The following is a 12,098-nucleotide window of genomic DNA, read 5'->3' as shown; positions in this document are numbered from 1 at the left end:
TCTGGCTTTGGAGTTTTTAGGATTCCGCACCTTTCCTTTGCGAAGAGGTCTTTGACAAACTTAAAGTTTTTTTATAGAACCGTGATCTTGAGTGTTCCTTCTTCCTACGAAGTTTCCTTAAGATTTCCTCTCTTCTCAAGGTTGCCAGCTGACATTTAATGTCTGCTTGGAGTAGCATGAGACCTTCTCGCTCTGCATCAGAGGCCTTCTTCCACTGCTTTCTCTGCTGCCTTCTCTCTCTGACAAGTATCTTGATCTCCTGCTGCCTCCTAGATTTGGCTGGTGCGGGTGGTGTCTTGCCACTTCTCCTTTCGTTTACTCCAAAGCGCTCTTCTCCGTAGTGGTAGATAATGTCTCCCATCTTTTCAAGCTATTTCTCAGCTGTTCCTACCTGTTGTTCCAAGATTTTTGTCAGGTCGTTGTTGATTGTTTCCCACTTTCTCTTTTCAACAGCTTTGGGTGGGCCACTTCACACTCGGTCTGTGCCCTTTGATCTTTTCGAGGTCTCTGTGGTTGGGTGAGTTCATCCACCGGCATTTCTGTGCTTGTGTTATCCTCTTCCGTTACAGGGGTGCTGATGCTCTGCGAACTTTGGTTTGCGTCCCGTCACTGTGCTTCATTTGACTATTTAGACTGGCTGCTTCGTAAGAAGTACTGGTCAATGCGAGGCCCCTGTCTCTGCTCTCCCAAGCACTTTTTCCTCCCTTGATGGATCCTTAACCCCCTTGCCGATGTTACTCTCTCCCAACCACAGCTGCACACCTGAAGTGTGTGTCCCGCTGCTGTTATGGTTGTCTCGTGCTGTGTTCCTACTTGTAGTCGTTTCCGTTCCTGGGTCCGTAACCGTGTGATCAGTCGTTGAGCCATCTTGCGCCCCAGCTCTCGCAGGCTCTAGGGGTATGTTCCTTTGTTGACTTTCAGTAGCACTTAGCGGGTGTCTCCAACATACTGAAGCAGAGTCGGAGACTGCCAATATGGGTAGCTAGCCCTTGACAGCCCCAGTGGGGTCTATTCCCTCCGGTCAGCTGTCTCTCCAAGCTGTCACACAGACTTTCCTATGTTGTCAGCTGTCCTTTCACAGCAGTCACTGGACTGGTCCAGATAATCAGAATCATAAAACACGGGACGAGATGTTAAAAACTGTCCATTGTGCCAATAGATGGAATGCACTCACATGAGATTTGCCGTGATGTTGACAGAGTGGCATGGGAGGTTTATTTCTTAGACTGGGTTAAGATGTCAATTTTGGGACACATCCTCAGTAGTGTGCCTTCGAATCAGTGGGTGTTTCGGCCTTTAATCACTAAACACCCTCATCAAAGGTGGCCAGCTAAAGGGTGATCAAGCCTTAGCTTGTGTCCCATGCCCAATTAAGATGTCCCACGGGACTATGTGTCTCACATGTATCGAAAGCCTAGAATCTTGGTAATCCAACTGCGTTGTCAGATTTAAAAAAGGATTTACTGCGAAAGAATACGATGTGATTATCTGAGCATAGAGCCCTTAAAAAACTAAACTTTTAACCAGCACAGGCGTAACATAATCACAAACTGCATTAAAATAAATTGTTTACCTTTGACGATCTTCGTCTGTTTGCAATTCCAATGCTCATTGTTACACAATGAATGATTTTTTGTTTGATAAAATCCATTTTTATAGCCTAATATGAAACATTTTGTGAACTGCTTGTGTCGTGAATTCCATCTCATTCCATTTTCGACGACACATTCCAGGTAAATAACCCACACAGAACGTGATGTTTGGTTTCACTGCAATCAACTGGTTTGTTTATAAAACGTGATGGGCCATTTCGCGGGAGGTATTGACTGAAAGAAACCGATTTGAAGACAATAAGTCATGACATCATTGTGCACCAATGATTTGCCCTCTGTTTCGTTGATTGACTGTCTTTTAACCCAATGACCACCGATCGTCTTGAAATCTAGCTGGGTAGATAGCCAATGAGCTGAGGTAAACGGCAATAGGCCATGTTTATGTGTTGCAAGACCAACCCATGTAGTAAGCTCCAGCGTAAAGTGAGTCATTCGCTATTGAAGTTTCATACAGGAAGGAGAAACACATATTACGCACTGCATTGTTTGGTAAACGCGCAGATTCAGCTGTTTATATATCAATCATTATGGCGACTAAGTCAGGGAAAGCTAAATCTAAGTCTAGATATACAGATGTACACACAATTTTAGAATAAATTGATTGGGAAGATGAGACAGAGATTGTTGTAGGACGATTCACTTAGCGATTGTGGAGGAATATTTTTTGAACGGGAGAGGACATCGTTTTGGACTGGTAAGTTCTTATCATGCTAATGCCCTTGTTTGAAATTAATAATATAAAATATTATTTGTGATTTTTTTATATTTTAGAAGCAATATATAAACATGTAATGTCATGAAATGTGTGTCTGCCGCCCCACCCCAACCCACATGAAATAGGCCCACAGCAATGGCCAAAGTGAAATGGAGACAGTAGATACAGCTGGTCTGTTGTAATATAATAAAGACAGTAGATCTAGCTGGTCTGTCATAATATAATAGAGACAGTAGATCTAGCTGAAATGTCATAATATAAAAGAGACAGTAGATCGAGCAGGTAATAATAATATATTCAACCTTATGTTCCCTGTACTCTCTATATATATCTGTTTATTATACCTGTTGATACAGGGCTCATATGTGAACTATTCTAACTGAACATTTTCTTTCACAGTGACAATGACTCCGAATAGGAGTCTTATCTGGTGTCCTGTGTGAATTTAAGTATGTTCTCTCTAATTCTCTCTTTCTCTCTCTCGGAGGACCTCAGCCCTAGGACCATGAGTCAGGACTACCTGGCATGATGACTCCTTGCTGTCCCCAGTCCACCTGGCCTTGCCGCTGTTCCAGTTTCAACTGTTCAGCCTGCGGCTATGGAACCCTAAACTGTTCATTTTTACTCTTGAGGTGCTGTCCTGATGCACCCTCTACAACCACTGTGATCTCCACCCGGCACAGCCAGAAGAGGACTGGCCACCCCTCATAGCCTGGTTCCTCTCTAGGTTTCTTCCTAGGCTTTTGCCTTTCTAGGGAGTTTTTTTATTTTATTTTTTTATTTTATTTTATTTTTTATTTTTTTGGGGGGGTGGGAGGGGGGTGTGTTAGAATACCATTTTGGTATTTTGTATATAGTTATTTGTTTAAAAATGTATACCGTCACAAATTTGGCCACTTGGGTACATTTGGGCTACTTGTGTGGGACACCTGGGTGACTTCATGATAAATGTCATGTAGCACACTCATTTTGGTTATCATTCTGAAACTTTTCACAAGTACTGCTGCCTTCTTATATTTTTCACTGAAATTGTCCCCATCATCCTATCTGAATGTTTGTTTTACATTGTTCATTTTAAAGATGATGATACAAAAATAAAAAACACATGTTTCTTTTCATTTTTTTTATCTAAACCAGATCCATTGTGTTATATTCTCCTACATTCAATTCACATTTACACAAACTTCAGAGTGTTTTCTTTCAAATGGTACCTAGAATATGCATATCCTTGGTTCTGTGCCTGAGCTACCGGCTGATAGATTTGGGTATGTCTTCAGGCAGAAATTGCACGAAGTAGGGGGGAGCTCTAAGAGGTTTTAGAAAGATACACTGCTTCTTAATGCAATCGCATTGTCACATTTCTTTTTAACGTTACAGAAATCGTTCATTTTTCAATAATCTGAGACGACGCTCAGACATAAGCAATATTTCTCCGCTATGTTGGAGTCAACAGAAACACAAAATTACAACATAAATATTCCCTTACCTTTGCTGGTCTTCGATCAGAATGTACTGGAAGTAGTCATACTTACCCAATACATTGTTTGGTTTGAAGTCGTGTGTCTTTGAATTAGCATATGCGACGAGTTCCAGCTGAAATGCTTCCAAAATTACTTCTGGCCCCGAACAGTTGCGCATCAAAACTTCAAAATGACATGTTATATGTCGACTAAACTGGTCAAACTAAGTGCAGAATCAAGCTTTAGGATGTTCTAAACGTACAAAACCATTATCTAATCTCTCGGACGAACGTGCTTCTCCGCAGGCGATCTGGAACAAAGGAACGTGTCTCCAAAAAGCGTGCTCTCGTAACCTTGAATTTTTTCGCGACACTCAGTCTTTTGCCTACCAAAGGCTCAAAACACGCGGGATTTGCACAATTAAATGCTGTACTGAATGAGGACATCTAGTGGAAGACATAGAAGGTGTCTCCAGATCCATAGCTGGTTGGGAAGGGTGGGAGCGATGACGTCAAAGTTGCCCCAAGTTTGAGGCTCCCAAAAATAGTTTGGGAAATTGCCTGCCCTGTGAGTTCTACTATACTTACAGACATAATTCAAACAGTTTTAGAAGCTTTAGAGTGTTTTCTATCCAATAATAATTATATGCATATATTAGCAATTTTGGACCATTTTTTTCCCAGTTTACTATGGGCACGCAATTCCTCCAAAGGGGGCAGTATTCTGCTGAGCCCTAACAGGTTTTAAGGTATAACAGAATATAAAACATTATTAATTATTGGATGAAATAATTTTGCATTACTTAATATATGCCATTTAGCAGACGCTTTTATCCAAAGCGACTTACAGTCATGTGTGCATACATTCTACGTATGGGTGGTCCCGGGGATCGAACCCACTACCCTGGCGTTACAAGCGCCATGCTCTACCAACTGAGCTACAGAAGGACCACACTTCCCAGTATAAGTTGCTAGTAGATTCAGGCGCCACTGGGAATTTCATTAATAAAAATGTATCTCATAGTTTAAGGATCCCTATTGTTTCTGTGGATATGCCTTTCCCTATTCATGCCTTAGATAGTTGAGGATTAGGGTCAGGGTTTATCAGGGAGGTCACCACACCTTTATGTATGATAACGCAGGAGGGTCACAAGTTAGAAGATGAGTATTTTCCTTATTGATTCTCCTGCGTATTCTGTGGTGCTAGGCCTACCCTGGTTAACTTGTCATAACCCCACTGTTTCTTGGCCACAGAGGGCTCTCAGGGGGTGGTCGCGAGAGTGCTCAGGTAGGTGTTTAAGGGTTTCAGTTGGTGCTACTACGGTGGAAAATCCAGACCAGGTCTCCACTGTGCGAATCCCCGCCGAATATGCCGATTTGGCTCTAGCCTTCTGTAAAAAAAAGGCGACTCAATTACCACCCCATCGACGGGGGGGATTGTGCGATAGATCTCCTGGTAGACGCTGCATATCCCATGAGTCACGTGTATCCCCTGTAGCAAGCGGAGATGGTGGCTATGGAGACATATGTCTTTGAATCCCTGCATCAGGGGTATATTCAGCCATCCATTTCACCCGTTTCATCGAGTTTCTTTTTTGTGAAAAAGAAGGATGGCGGTTTGCGCCCGTGCATTGATTATCGAGGTCTAAATCAAATCATGGCGAAATATAGTTACCTCTGATAAATACGGTTATTGAGTCAATGCACGGGGCACGCTTCTTCACAATATTTGATCTCAGGAGTGTGTATAATCTGGTGCGTATTCGGAAGGGTGATGAGTGGAAGGCGGCATTTAGCACCACCTCAGGTCATTATGAGTACCTTGTCATGCCATATGGGTTGATGTATGCTCCATCAGTCTTACAATCGGGCGGCAGGGTAGCCTAGTTGTTAGAGCGTTTGTCACGTTCTGACCTTTTATTTTCTTTGTTTTGTATTTATTTAGTATGGTCAGGGCGTGAGTTGGGTGGGCAGTCTATGTTTGATTTTCTATGATTTGGGATTTGTATGTTTCGGCCTAGTATGGTTCTCAATCAGAGGCAGGTGTCATTAGTTGTCTCTGATTGAGAATCATACTTAGGTATCCTGGGTTGCAATGTTTGTTTGTGGGTGATTGTCTATGTTAGTGTCTTGTGTCAGCACAGGTCTCCTTTGGAGCTTCACGGTCGTCATTGGTTTATTGTTTTTGTTACTCTTTAGTATAGTGTTGCAGTGTTCAGTGTTCTCTTTATTAAAATTCACTATGAACACATACCACGCCGCATTTTGGTCCTCTGATCCTTCTCACCTCTCCTCTTCAGATGAAGAGGAGGACGACCGTGACAGCGTTGGACTAGTAACCGGAAGGTTGCAAGATCATACCAACGAGCTGACAAGGTGCAAATCTGTTGTTCTGCCCCTGAACAGGCAGTTAACCAACTGTCCCTAGGCCGTCATTGAAAATAAGAATTTGTTCTTAATTAACTGACTTGCCTAGTTAAATAAAGTAAAAATAAAACATTTGTAGATGAGATCTTCAGGGACCTGCACAGGCAGGGTGTAGTGGTGTATATCGATGATATTCTGATTCACTCCGCTACACGCCCTGAGCATGTGTCCCTGGTGCGCTGGGTGCTTGGTCGCCTGTTGGAGCATGATCTATATGTCAAAGCTGAGAAATGCTTGTTCTACCATGCAGCAGCAGACCCCTCTCTGTACTATCCAAGTAGCAGCAGCAGCAGCAGCAGCAGACCCCCTCTCTGTACTATCCAAGCAGCAGCAGCAGCAGACCCCCTCTCTGTACTATCCAAGCGGCAGCAGCAGACCCTCTCTCTGTACTATCCAAGCAGCAGCAGCAGCAGACCCCCTCTCTGTACTATCCAAGCAGCAGCAGCAGCAGACCCCCTCTCTGTACTATCCAAGCGGCAGCAGCAGACCCTCTCTCTGTACTATCCAAGCAGCAGCAGCAGCAGCAGCAGCAGCAGACCCCCTCTTTGTACTATCCAAGCAGCAGCAGCAGCAGCAGACCCCCTCTCTGTACTATCCAAGTAGCAGCAGCAGCAGCAGACCCCCTCTCTGTACTATCCAAGCGGCAGCAGCAGACCCTCTCTCTGTACTATCCAAGCAGCAGCAGCAGCAGCAGACCCCTCTCTGTACTATCCAAGCAGCAGCAGCAGCAGCAGACCCCCTCTCTGTACTATCCAAGTAGCAGCAGCAGCAGCAGACCCCCTCTCTGTACTATCCAAGTAGCAGCAGCAGCAGCAGCCACAGACCCCCTCTCTGTACTATCCAAGTAGCAGCAGCAGCAGCAGCAGCAGACCCCCTCTCTGTACTATCCAAGTAGCAGCAGCAGCAGCAGACCCCCTCTCTGTACTATCCAAGTAGCAGCAGCAGCAGCAGACCCCCTCTCTGTACTATCCAAGCAGCAGCAGCAGCAGCAGACCCCTCTCTGTACTATCCAAGTAGCAGCAGCAGCAGCAGCCACAGACCCCCACTGTATACTATCCAAGCAGCAGCAGCAGACCCCCTCTCTGTACTATCCAAGTAGCAGCAGCAGCAGCAGCCACAGACCCCCACTGTATACTATCCAAGCAGCAGCAGCAGACACCCTCTCTGTACTATCCAAGTAGCAGCAGCAGCAGCAGCAGACCCCCTCTCTGTACTATCCAAGTAGCAGCAGCAGCAGCAGCCACAGACCCCCACTGTATACTATCCAAGCAGCAGCAGCAGACACCCTCTCTGTACTATCCAAGCAGCAGCAGCAGACACCCTCTCTGTACTGTCTAAGCAGCAGCAGCAGACCCTCTCTGTACTATCCAAGCGGCAGCAGCAGACACCCTCTCTGTACTATCCAAGCAGCAGCAGCAGACACCCTCTCTGTACTGTCTAAGCAGCAGCAGCAGACACCCTCTCTGTACTGTCCAAGCAGCAGCAGCAGACACCCTCTCTGTACTGTCCAAGCAGCAGCAGCAGACACCCTCTCTGTACTGTCTAAGCAGCAGCAGCAGACACCCTCTCTGTACTGTCCAAGCAGCAGCAGCAGACACCCTCTCTGTACTATCCAAGCAGCAGCAGCAGACACCCTCTCTGTACTATCCAAGCAGCAGCAGCAGACACCCTCTCTGTACTGTCTAAGCAGCAGCAGCAGACCCCTCTCTGTACTATCCAAGCGGCAGCAGCAGACCCCCTCTCTGTACTATCCAAGCAGCAGCAGCCGCAGACCCCCACTGTATACAATCCAAGCAGTGCAGGCAGACCCCCTCTCTGTACTATCCATGCAGCAGCAAACCCCCTCTCTGTACTATCCAAGCAGCAGCAGCAGACCCCCTCTCTGTACTATCCAAGCAATAGCAGACCCCCTCTCTGTACTATCCATGCAGCAGCAGCAGACCCTCTCTCTGTACTATCCAAGCAGCAGCAGCAGCAGACCCCCTCTCTGTACTATCCAAGCAGCAGCAGCAGCAGCAGACCCCCTCTCTGTACTATCCATGCAGCAGCAAACCCCCTCTCTGTACTATCCAAGCAGCAGCAGACCCCTCTCTGTACTATCCATGCAGCAGTAGCAGGCCCTCTCTCGGTACTATCCAAGCAGCAGCAGCAGACCCCCTCTCTATACTATCCAAGCAGCAGCAGACCCCCAATCTGTACTATCCAAGCAGCAGCAGACACTCTCTCTGTACCATCCAAGCAGCAGCAGCAGAACCCCTCTCTGTACTATCCAAGCAGCAGCAGCAGACCCCCTCTCTGTACTATCCAAGCAGCAGCAGCAGAACCCCTCTCTGTACTATCCAAGCAGCAGCAGCAGACCCTCTCTCTGTACTATCCAAGCAGCAGCAGACCCCCTCTCTGTACTATCCAAGCAGCAACAGCAGACCCTCTCTCTGTACTATCCAAGCAGCATCAGCAGACCCTCTCTCTGTACTATCCAAGCAGCAGAAGCAGACCCCCTCTCTGTACTATCCATGCAGCAGCAAACCCCCTCTCTGTACTATCCAAGCAGCAGCAGCAGACCCCCTCTCTGTACTATCCAAGCAATAGCAGACCCCCTCTCTGTACTATCCATGCAGCAGCAGCAGACCCTCTCTCTGTACTATCCAAGCAGCAGCAGCAGCAGACCCCCTCTCTGTACTATCCAAGCAGCAGCAGCAGCAGCAGACCCCCTCTCTGTACTATCCATGCAGCAGCAAACCCCCTCTCTGTACTATCCAAGCAGCAGCAGACCCCCTCTCTGTACTATCCATGCAGCAGCAGCAGGCCCTCTCTCGGTACTATCCAAGCAGCAGCAGCAGACCCCTCTCTATACTATCCAAGCAGCAGCAGACCCCAATCTGTACTATCCAAGCAGCAGCAGACACTCTCTCTGTACCATCCAAGCAGCAGCAGCAGAACCCCTCTCTGTACTATCCAAGCAGCAGCAGCAGACCCCTCTCTGTACTATCCAAGCAGCAGCAGCAGAACCCCTCTCTGTACTATCCAAGCAGCAGCAGCAGACCCTCTCTCTGTACTATCCAAGCAGCAGCAGACCCCCTCTCTGTACTATCCAAGCAGCAACAGCAGACCCTCTCTCTGTACTATCCAAGCAGCATCAGCAGACCCTCTCTCTGTACTATCCAAGCAGCAGAAGCAGACCCCTCTCTGTACTATCCATGCAGCAGTAGCAGACCCTCTCTCGGTACTATCCAAGCAGCAGCAGCAGACCCCCTCTCTATACTATCCAAGCAGCAGCAGCAGACCCCAATCTGTACTATCCAAGCAGCAGCAGCAGACACTCTCTCTGTACCATCCAAGCAGCAGCAGCAGACACCCTCTCTATACTATCCAAGCAGCAGCAGCAGAACCCTCTCTATACTATCCAAGCAGCAGCAGCAGACCCCTCTCTGTACTATCCAAGCAGCAGCAGCAGACCCCCTCTCTGTACTATCCAAGCAGCAGCAGCAGACCCTCTCTCTGTACTATCCAAGCAGCAGCAGACCCTCTCTCTGTACTATCCAAGCAGCAACAGCAGACCCTCTCTCTGTACTATGAAAGCAGCAGCAGCAGACCCTCTCTCTGTACTATCCAAGCAGCAGCAGACCCCCTCTCTGTACTATCCAAGCAGCAACAGCAGACCCTCTCTGTACTATCCAAGCAGCAACAGCAGACCCTCTCTCTGTACTATCCAAGCAGCAACAGCAGACCCTCTCTCTGTACTATCCAAGCAGCAGCAGCAGACCCTCTCTCTGTACTGTCCAAGCAGCAGCAGCAGACCCCCTCTCTGTACTATCCAAGCAGCAGCAGCAGACCCCCTCTCTGTACTATCCAAGCAGCAGCAGCAGACACTCTCTCTGTACTATCCATGCAGCAGCAGCAGACCCCTCTCTGTACTATCCAAGCAGCAGCACACCCCTCTCTGTACTATCCAAGCAGCAGCAGCAGACCCCCTCTCTGTACTATCCAAGCAGCAGCAGCAGACTCTCTCTATGTACTATCCAAGCAGCAGCAGACTCTCTCTCTGTACTATCCAAGCAGCAGCAGCAGACCCCCTCTCTGTACTATCCAAGCAGCAGCAGACCCTCTCTCTGTACTATCCAAGCAGCAGCAGCAGACCCCCTCTCTGTACTATCCAAGCAGTGGCAGACTCTCTCTATGTCCTATCCAAGCAGCAGCAGCAGACCCTCTCTCTGTACTATCCAAGCAGCAGCAGACCCCCTCTCTGTACTATCCAAGCAGCAACAGCAGACCCTCTCTCTGTACTATCCAAGCAGCATCAGCAGACCCTCTCTCTGTACTATCCAAGCAGCAGAAGCAGACCCCCTCTCTGTACTATCCATGCAGCAGTAGCAGACCCTCTCTCGGTACTATCCAAGCAGCAGCAGCAGACCCCCTCTCTATACTATCCAAGCAGCAGCAGCAGACCCCCAATCTGTACTATCCAAGCAGCAGCAGCAGACACTCTCTCTGTACCATCCAAGCAGCAGCAGCAGACACCCTCTCTATACTATCCAAGCAGCAGCAGCAGAACCCCTCTCTATACTATCCAAGCAGCAGCAGCAGACCCCCTCTCTGTACTATCCAAGCAGCAGCAGCAGACCCCCTCTCTGTACTATCCAAGCAGCAGCAGCAGACCCTCTCTGTACTATCCAAGCAGCAGCAGACCCTCTCTCTGTACTATCCAAGCAGCAACAGCAGACCCTCTCTCTGTACTATGAAAGCAGCAGCAGCAGACCCTCTCTCTGTACTATCCAAGCAGCAGCAGACCCTCTCTCTGTACTATCCAAGCAGCAACAGCAGACCCTCTCTCTGTACTATCCAAGCAGCAACAGCAGACCCTCTCTCTGTACTATCCAAGCAGCAACAGCAGACCCTCTCTCTGTACTATCCAAGCAGCAGCAGCAGACCCTCTCTCTGTACTGTCCAAGCAGCAGCAGCAGACCCCCTCTCTGTACTATCCAAGCAGCAGCAGCAGACCCCCTCTCTGTACTATCCAAGCAGCAGCAGCAGACACTCTCTCTGTACTATCCATGCAGCAGCAGCAGACCCCCTCTCTGTACTATCCAAGCAGCAGCACACCCCCTCTCTGTACTATCCAAGCAGCAGCAGCAGACCCCCTCTCTGTACTATCCAAGCAGCAGCAGCAGACTCTCTCTATGTACTATCCAAGCAGCAGCAGACTCTCTCTGTACTATCCAAGCAGCAGCAGCAGACCCCCTCTCTGTACTATCCAAGCAGCAGCAGACCCTCTCTCTGTACTATCCAAGCAGCAGCAGCAGACCCCCTCTCTGTACTATCCAAGCAGTGGCAGACTCTCTCTATGTCCTATCCAAGCAGCAGCAGCAGACTCTCTCTATGTACTATCCAAGCAGCAGCAGACTCTCTCTCTGTACTATCCAAGCAGCAACAGCAGACCCTCTCTCTGTACTATCCAAGCAGCAGCAGACTCTCTCTATGTACTATCCAAGCAGCAGCAGACTCTCTCTCTGTACTATCCAAGCAGCAGCAGACTCTCTCTCTGTACTATCCAAGCAGCAGCAGCAGACCCTCTCTCTGTACTATCCAAGCAGCAACAGCAGACCCTCTCTCTGTACTATCCAAGCAGCAGCAGCAGACCCCCTCTCTGTACTATCCAAGCAGCAGCAGCAGACACCCTCTCTGTACTATCCAAGCAGCAGCAGCAGACACCCTCTCTGTACTATCCAAGCAGCAGCAGCAGACACCCTCTCTGTACTATCCAAGCAGCAGCAGCAGACACCCTCTCTGTACTGTCTAAGCAGCAGCAGCAGACCCTATCTCTCTACTATCCAAGCAGCAGCAGCAGCAGGCCCCTCTCTGTACTATCCAAGCGGCAGCAGCAGAC

This window comes from Oncorhynchus keta, chromosome 2 (genome assembly GCF_023373465.1).
Source record: "Oncorhynchus keta strain PuntledgeMale-10-30-2019 chromosome 2, Oket_V2, whole genome shotgun sequence".
NCBI lineage: Eukaryota > Metazoa > Chordata > Actinopteri > Salmoniformes > Salmonidae > Oncorhynchus > Oncorhynchus keta.
Note: the sequence above shows the minus strand (reverse complement) of the source record.